At 62.7% G+C, this 8,802-nt stretch overlaps 1 long non-coding RNA gene across 1 annotated transcript; it reads left to right on the top strand.

The window, feature by feature from the left end:
* The first annotated feature begins 44 nt into the window (after positions 1–44).
* LOC114487602 (uncharacterized) lies at positions 45–4,181 on the top strand. Its single transcript, XR_003682773.1, has 3 exons — positions 45–666; positions 1,823–2,009; positions 2,465–4,181. It is a non-coding gene; the product is annotated as an uncharacterized lncRNA (long non-coding RNA).
* The last annotated feature ends 4,621 nt before the right edge of the window (positions 4,182–8,802 follow it).

Raw genomic sequence — 8,802 nt, 5'->3', positions numbered from 1 at the left:
GCGGGGACCGCCGCGCAGGTGTGCATCTCTCGGACCTCGCGCCGGTAGCCGCAGCGGGGGCGGTGATGCTGCTGCCGCGTGGCGCGTGCAGGCGCAGACTGGCGCAGGTTGTGAGCCTGGTGGCACCCCCGCGCTGGTTCTTCAGATGTGAAGAAGCTCCAGCCAGCGAGTGCGGCCACCCACCGAAAGCCACTTATAGCCAGAATGCAGTCCACTCTACCCCGCAGCTCGCCTCCAAACGCCCCTCCAACAACCCTCGGAGGGGCGCCCAGGCTCTGAGCTTCGCGGTCCTCGGGGCAGCTCCTCCTGGGCTTCTGCAGCCTCCGTCCCCGCGGAGCCTTGGACTCGAGGTTCCCCGAGGGTGCTTCTGTGTGAGCACTCTCTTGGGTCTCCAAGGGGCTCCCCAGTTTATAATCATAGTTGCATGTTAGATTCTTGACCACAGGGAGGAAGAGTTCAGCCCTGCACTTTGCCCTAGTCCAGGACCTGCTAGGGGCCTTTTGGTCTCTCCTCAGAGATGGACAGCCCCTTCCTGGCTCCACCTTCCTGCAGGGAGACCACTTCTCTCTCCCCACTCACTCCCAGCGCACCCCACACCAGGCCCCCAGCCTGGCTGCTCCTCGGGGCTCCCGCGCCCCTTCGGCCACTCCCCAACATGGCTTCCAGGTGGGTCTCTTTTCTTCTTTCCTGGCTCTGGCAGGTGTAACATCTTCGCAAGGCCCAGATCTGCTGAAGGTTGAAGGCCTGGAATGCTGGCTCTCTGCCTCTGTCAACACATGGGCTTCTCCCTGTGTTCTACCTCTGAGTCTTCCTCCGCTTATAAGGACACCGTCATTGGATTTAGGGCCGTCCTAATCAAGTATGACCTCATCTTAACTTCATTCTATCTACAGAGAACCTATTCTCAAATAAGGTCATGCTCACAGGTATCCTTTGGACAGGAATCTGGGGGGACACTATTCAACCAGTACAGGTATCACAAATAATGTCAACTGAAGAATTTGGAGGCAAGTTACAGGGGCTGAGCGGTGGAAGGATAGCCCTGGAAACCAGAGGCCTGCGGAGGTATGGCCACCCAGGCCTGCTGGCCAGGGAAGGGGCAGGCAGGATCTGATAGCCACCACCTGGGCCCACCCTGGGCTGCCACCCTGCCAGCTGGGAAATCTGGCAGTGGTCCTCACTGATCTCAGGGAGAGGGGGGTGTGAGGGCCGCTCAGAGCAGGGAGCATAGGCCCCCAGAGGCCCAAGGTGGGGACTCTGTGGGCCCAGCACAAGGGGCTGAGGCTCCCAGACCAGCCCCGGGGAAGCCTTTCCTCTGCCAGGCCTGAGGACACAGGAAGGGTGGAGTCACGGAGTCTGGAGCTGAGCTTCCTGTTACTGCAGAGGGTCACTGCCATGGTCTGGCCGTGAAGGGAGTGGGAGAAACTGCCCCGGCTCCTGGCACAGGGAGGGGGTGTGGGGGACTCAAGTGACGCTGATCAGCTCAGGCTTTGGGACAGCACGGGGACCTCTGAGGCAAGGGTTGCCCGGCCCCGGGTCTGTGCTGGGACCAGCAGGCTCTCCCCACTGCCCAGAACACTCGCTCCAGCCCTCCCCCACCTGACCCCTGGTCACCCTCCAGCTTCGGGGAGGAGCCGAGTCCATGCAGGCACGTAGCTCAGGGGTCTCCTGCCGGGTGTGTCCAACGGCAGAGGGGAGCCCACCCCATCCGGGGCCTTCCACCCTCAGGCCCCCCCCTCCCTGCTGTACGCAGCTGGGGTGGGATTGTCTAAACATTTCCAGCATTGATTTAAAGAGGTTTGATTTTCTATTTGTTGCACAGGCACGTAAGCCCATGGTGAAAAACCTCATCTAGGACTTCCCCAGCAGTCCAGTGGTTGGGACTCAGCACTTTCACTGCCATGGCCCCGGGTTCTGTCCCTGGTCGGGGAACTAAGATCCCAGGAGCCACGTGGCACGGCCAAAAAACAAACAAACGAACCAAGAACACCTCATCTACGTACTGAAAGGTACAAAGTGGGAGGCAGAAGGTCCTTCCCAGGCTGTTCCAGCCTCGCTGGCCCTGATGCACGTGCACACCTGTGCAGGGACACCTAGAGGGAGGTTCCTGCAGGCAGATCACTGGGTCAGAGGGCGCGCACATTGGCCACCTGCATGATGTTAGATCTGGCAGGTCACCCCCCAAGAGAGGACTCCGGATTCACCGGCAGGGAGACCTTCTGCCGAGCTGGGGGTGGGGCCTAAAGGGTGCTGGCCCTGAGTTCAGGTGACCACCTGGCTGGAGCAAACTGCCCCCTGGGGGTTAGACAGGGCTCACCCAACAGCTGGCCTCCAGGGGCCTGCAAACAAAGACACCTGGCCAACCGAGGGGTGACAGAGGTGCTCGTGCTGGCGTCAGCCACTCCCCGGTCCCTTTCTCACCTAAACTCTCGGGGCTCAACCCTACTCAATGGCCTCCTTCCAGAAACCACCCTCTCTGCACTTTCTCTGGAGCTGCTTCATACCCCACAAACCTGCTCTTGTTCTCGGGCTCTTCCTGCTCCCCAGCTCAGGAGTAACCTTGACGTGCCTCCTGTAATTTACAGCACTTGACAGTTTTGAAACTGCGTCTCTGTAAGGGTCTCATCGGGTCACTAATTCCGTAAGTGTTAACTGAGCACTACTCTGTGCTCTGCATGTGTGGAGTTCTGGGGTACAGGCGGTCCCTGCCCCACAGGGCCCCTGAGCCGGGGGGATGCTTCACAGCCTGTGAAATGCTGATTGCTTGACCGTTCATCGAGGGGAAGGCTCAGGGGCAGAGGGTGCGCCTCATGCTGCCCCACGACCCAGAGGGGAGAGATGGGGGTAAACAGGGCACCTTGGATCAGAGCTCAGATGGAGCCAGGAGGGGTGCCAGCCTGACCTGGGGAAGGCCTCTGGGGCCCATCCCAGAACTGAGGCTCAGGACAGGCAGACCCTCGCCAGCTAGGCCTGGGAGCCAGGGCGCAGAGCTGACTGCCCACCCGCTGGAAGAGGAGCTCCCGCAGCCCGGGCCATGCCTGTGTCCGCTGCTGGGTGCTGGGAAGACAGCTCGGTGTAGGGGAGGTGAACCATCGAACAGGTAGAGAGCAAACTGGTGAGACAGAAGCAGCTCTGGGCTCCTGGAGCTGGTAAGGCTCCCGGAAGGTAAAGCTTGCCCAGGCCGCACAGCTAGTCTGGGGCCGGCTGGAGGCACCCCTGGGCCCTGCAGCACCCCCGGCCCGTGCCGGTCATGCCCGTCGGCTCCCACCCTGCTTTTCCAGGAGCTGCACTTGTGGTGTCTGAGCTCCTCTTGGTCAAGGGCACCTTCGGCCTCAGCAGCAAACCACCATCTGTCCCCAGAGACAGTGCCGGGTGGTTTGGGGCCCGGATGTCTCAGCTGTGGGAGCGGGCGCACCCTGCCGGGTGGTTGATACAACAGCAGGGATTGAGTTGCTCTGCAGCTTCGTGCAACTCGGGGGGCGTCGGCCTTGGCAGTGAGAGGATGCAGGTGAGCTCCCGGCCCAGCGGGGCCGCCACAGTGCAGGGGGACAACCTGGGGCCTTGTTCCAGAAACAGGAAGAGGCCTTGCCCCCCTTCCCTCCACATCTCTCTCTGACCTGTGGTGGCAGTTATTATTTATTATTTGCTGTTTAACGTCAGGGGGCTCTCACAGAGGAACTCAGACTGTCGTAGCCACCTGGGGCCCATCCCTGTCAATCAGTGTTCCTCTGTGTTCACCCCTAGACCCCCGCTGGGGCAAGGGTCGGTGATGGTCACTGGCTGGGGGACAGGGAAGTGGGCGGCCAAGAATCGGTCCCAGGGGAAGGAATATTGGGAGGCCCCAAGTCCCTGCCACATGCCCCTTTGTCCCATTGGACGGCACTTTACAAAGCGTACATTCAAAGCCGAAGTATTAAGAATGTCGAGATGGTGACCACAGAGCTTTAACCCCCAAGCACCAGCTCACCGCAGCGCGGATCGAATGCCGTGAGGCCCCAGGACACCACAAGGGCTCCCCGCTAGAGGTCCACAAAGATCGGGGACCACAGCAGCCAGTGTGGCCACAAAACGCGGGGGCAGCACTAGGAGAAGGAGCAGGGGGCCAGCGTGACTAGACCGTGCAAGATGTATCAAGGGCTGCATGTGGCCTGGGAAGGGAGGGGCCTCGATGGCTGGGCCGGGTGTCTGGGGAGGGTAGGTGGGTGGGCGGGAATGAGGGTGAGCAGGGCTAGCCCTGGAGAGGGGACCGGCACCTGGAGGGGTCCTGGGGGCAGGTAAGGAGAATGGCGCCGGGCAGCACAGCCCTCCTGTGGGAGGAGGGGAGCCCAGGGCCCGCAGCGACTGTCCTTGGACAGGAAAGGCTCTCCGCACGGCTCGCCCGCTGTCTCTTTGCATGCCAGCATCATCCCCCTCTGTCCGGTGACACGTCCTGCTAAACTCCGGCTGGGGTGGGCGCCTCACCTGGCCCACTCGGAGCCTGTGAGCCCCAGCCCAGGACAGCAGCTGGGTCCCCAGGGATGCGATGCTTCCCGGGCTGCTGAGCTGTGAGCGCGGGAGCTGTTGGTGGCCACTCGGTGGACATTCTGGACCTCGGGGGGCTGAGACCAGAAGGCCACTGCTCGGCCTTCCCTCCTTTCCCTCCCCCGAGCCATGATTCCAGTCTGGCCCCGAGCCTCCCAGCTCGGCTTCGAGGGGAACCTGGGCTTGGGGAAGGGGCAGGACGGAGTCAGGCTAGCTGTGCTGAATGCTCTTCAGGGACCAGCCAATCCTCCTGCCGGGCCTGGGGCCATGCATGCCCAGGAAATCATCTGACCTAAGAAGCCCAGGTCGTGCAGACCGGGGTGCAGAGGCAGCCCCGAAGCTGTGGTCCAGACAACTGCACGCAGGCGGGTCCAGCCTCAGCCAGCAGGGAGATGCCCAGGAGGGGGCCGGCTGATCTGGTGCTCGCTTTCCCCACGCGCCCCCTTCTGGCCTCTTGCGGCTCTGCCCTCGGCTCTGGTCACAAGCCCGGAGCCAGAGCCTGGCCCCGCTGCTGGGGGTCCTCAGGCTCCAAGGCCCCCAGCAGGGGTGCCCACAGCAAGGACCCTCAAGAGCGCACCCAACATCGGCGCCTTGCGCACCCCCTCTGGCTGTTTCCTGCGGTGACCCCCAAATAAAGCTCTTCCGCTCCAGTCTTGGTTTCAGGGTCGTCTCTGGGGGCCCCACTCCAGCCTCAGGGGTGGAGGTGGCGTAGTATAGAACATCTTTCTCTAAGGGTGAATTTAAAAAGCCATCCTTTTCCTCTCCCTGCGCCCCTCTCGCTCTCCTTTCCACAGACCTTTATGATACTCTGGCCCAGGCACCGTTCTAGGCTCTAAGGACCCCACCCCCAGAACCGCAGCAGACATGGCTCCCCCCAACCCACGTGACCGCCTTGGTCTGTCTGTGCTGACCCAGCCCAAAGGCAGTGCCGGTGGCACCCAGCTTGTACTTTGTCGGACTTCCGCTGGTGGCTGGAAGGACAGGTCCTCGTCGTCGTCAGCAAGTGGGGTCCCAGGAGGAGCTCGGGCCACCAGGCAGGGTCTGTCTGCAGAGGCTCTGAGGGGAGGGGGATGTCTCTGTGGACAGGGCAGGGAGCCGGCGCTGAGGGTAGGGTTGGGGGGTGGATCCCAGCCCCAGGTGCTCTGCCCCGCCCTCCCCAGGCCCTCAGCCCGCGCCTGCTCTGCTGTGCTCACCTGGCGCCCTGTGGTCACCTGGAGTCCTTGCTCTGCGGACACAGGTCGGGGTGTCCCTGTACCAGCCAGGTTCCCAGACCCCTGGGTGGGGCGCTCTTGGAGCTCTTTTCTCAGCCAGAAGAGAGGTGGGGGTGTGGGGGGGAGGGGGACCCTACTCTCCTGTCTCAGAGGAGTCTGTGGTGCCCCCAGGCCCGGGCAGCAGGCCCAGCGTCTGAGCACTGAGCCTCCTGGAAACTCAAGAGCCCGCAGGAGGGGCTTCCCTGGTGGCGCAGTGGTTGAGAGTCCGCCCGCCGAGGCAGGGGACATGGGTTCAAGCCCTGGTCTGGGAAGATCCCACATGCCGCGGAGCGGCTGGGCCCGTGAGCCGTGGCCGCTGAGCCTGTGCATCCGGAGCCTGTGCTCCGCAACGGGAGAGGCCACAACAGTGAGAGGCCCGCGTAACGCAAAAAATAAAACAAAACTGACATACGAACAACAACAACAATAAAAACCTGGTATGTGCCCATTTAAAAAAAAAAAATTGCACGTAACATTAAGTGAGGAAAATGGGCAAATAGCAAATACACAGCATGTTTGGAAGGAAACAGTAAAATAGTAAGAGCAGTGCTTCTCAGTGGAGGGGAGGCTGATGGCTTTTTTCAGTTGCTTCTTTTGAAATAATTATAGATTTACAGAGAGTTGCAAAGAAATCTGTGAGGCTCCAGTGAGCTCCATGCCCAAGCAGCTGTCGGGCAAGGTCGGTTCTGGAAAACTGGCCCTGGTGGTGCCAGAGCTGGTTCAGATGGTGACTTTTACTTTCTTTATGTTTTCAGTATTCTTGAAGTTTCTGGAATAAGCATATGATAGTTATTTTTAGCTCCTGATTTCTTTTTATTTAACTGTATAAGTAAAATACGAATAATCCCTTGTGTCAAGAATTTCAGCCATGGCCACAGACAAGCACAGAGGCCGAGGCTGGTCCTCCTCCGAGATGCCCACGGCTCTGTGGGTGATCCTCCCAGACCCTCCTCTGTGCAGCCACACGCTTGGATGTGCTCGCAGAAACACCTGTTTCCAGGTGGGGGTGGGGGGTGGGGGGTGGGCGGGGGGCGGGGCTCCCTCAGCTCAGGCAGCGGCCCTCCTTCACGGGGAGACTCCACCACGGGGTGGGGTGGTGCCTGGAGGATGCATGTTTGGAATTTCCAGAAGTGAGGGAGGCTGCTTCTCCCCTCCCCACCCCCGAATTTCAGGATCCGAGGGAATAGACCTCAGATGTGCCCCCAGGGGACACACCCCTGCTGCCAGGGCCACCTCAGAGGGTCCTCTGAGCCAGCCAGTCCCCAGGTCCAGAGGATTCAGAGCAAACCTGGGGGCTGCGGTTTCCCTCCTGAGATAGGAGCAGCTGGAGACCCAGTACCCGGGGACCCTTGTCCTCCTCCCTGGCCACCAAAGGGTGCGGGTAGGGCGGGGCAGAGGGCCATCCCCGGAGAAACCTACTGAAGGGGCCCCAGGACGGGCACACCTGCGGTTTGTTGGAGTGGCAGAGGTCAGGGTGTTTCTGCACAGGGTGGGGAACCGGAGAAGAGAGGGCAAGGGCCGGGGATCCCAAGGCGGCTCACTGGGAGGTCCCAGCTGGGGCCCATCCGTCTCCACCTACCCCCAGGACCCTCTCCTGGGAGACCCGGCCTTCCAGTTGCCCGAGCGCCCCTCGCCCAGTGGCCCCCCAGCCCGGGACAGGCGGCTCGGGCTCAGGAGCCTGGGAGGGGCGCGGACGTCCGGCCGCACCTTTCACCAGGCTTTCCTGCAGGGAACCAGGTGGCTCCAGGCCTCTGCTGGCAGAGGACTCCAGGGACTCCATAGGACCCTGGCCACGTGGGGCTGAGGGCCAGTGCAGCCAGGATGTCAGAGGGGTCTCCCTGGGGGCGAGACTGCACCCCACTCCCAGGACTGGGGCCCGGGCCTGGGCTCCAGGCTCCTCGCTCTGTGCCGGGCTCGTGCAGCACGGGGGGGTGGGGGGAGGGCCGCCAGGTGGACATGGGGGCTCCAGGCCCGGGTGGGGCCCCCCTCCGCCCACCCCCTTTGTGACCGTCACTGGGCCTGCCTGGCCCTGGGGTCGGTGAGCCCCCCTCCCCCACCCTTGGCAGGGTCCCCACTGAGCCCGTTCTTTGCTCTGCTCTTGGGAGCAGCAGGGATGTTTGCACTCCGGGGAGGGGCTACGGGGGCAGGCCACCCGGTCCGGTCTTCCTCTTCGTCCCTTCCACCCCAGAGCCCTCTGTCTTAGGGACCCCGCTCTGCCCACTGGGGTTACAGCCCTCCACCCCATTCCCTAACTGTTGGGTTCGGGGGTGCTGGGGCCCCTGGGCTCGGGCTGATTGGCAGACCTGTGGCTGTGACCAGGCTTGAGGGCAGCCTGTCCAGGGAAGGGGGCACCCATGTGGCCAGGGGCTTGGGCTGGGGCCTGGAGCAACCCCGGGCCCCCCAGACCAGGGCACCCTGGGCTGGTTGGGCTGCACACCTAGCCAGGAGGGGGTGGCAGGGGGTCCGGACCTGGCGGGGGGGGGGCCAGCTCTGAGCACCTGATGGAACAGCAGGGCCCGCGTGACGCGGCAGGGACAGGGGGCTGGAAGTGTGCACGCGCCCCACACGGGCGTCTGCGCGTCTGGGTTACAGCGCCTCAGGGAGTCTAGTTCAAGTGGGAAGATCGACCTCACCACGTGTGGCTCCACCTTCTGGGCCCCTGGGACGCTGAGGCCGAGGGAGGGGACAGAATCTTCAAGGCCGGAGGGCAGGAGCTGCTCCGGGGCCTGCTGAGGGCCTCCCGCTCCCGCCCAGCTGGACACAGGGATGACTCAAGCCCCTCTCAGCTCCGGGGTTCGGAGCGTGAGAACATCCGGGGAACCAGTCCAGGGCAGAGGCCCAGCCCTTCGCTATGCACCCCTGCATCCTCAGCTGACCCATGTCATCCCTGTAGAGGGAGCTGCCCTCCCCGTGCCGGGCAGCACTGACTGTGTAGTTTAGATCACCTGGAACCTTCTGTTTTCAGAGGCCCCCCTGGCACGCCGCCCAGGAGCTCAGAGCTGACAGAGAGCATCACCCACCCCTCCCCCCC

The sequence above is a fragment of the Physeter macrocephalus genome, chromosome 14 (genome assembly GCF_002837175.3).
Source record: "Physeter macrocephalus isolate SW-GA chromosome 14, ASM283717v5, whole genome shotgun sequence".
Classification (NCBI taxonomy): Eukaryota; Metazoa; Chordata; class Mammalia; order Artiodactyla; family Physeteridae; genus Physeter; species Physeter macrocephalus.
This window is presented reverse-complemented; position numbering and strand designations above follow the sequence as displayed.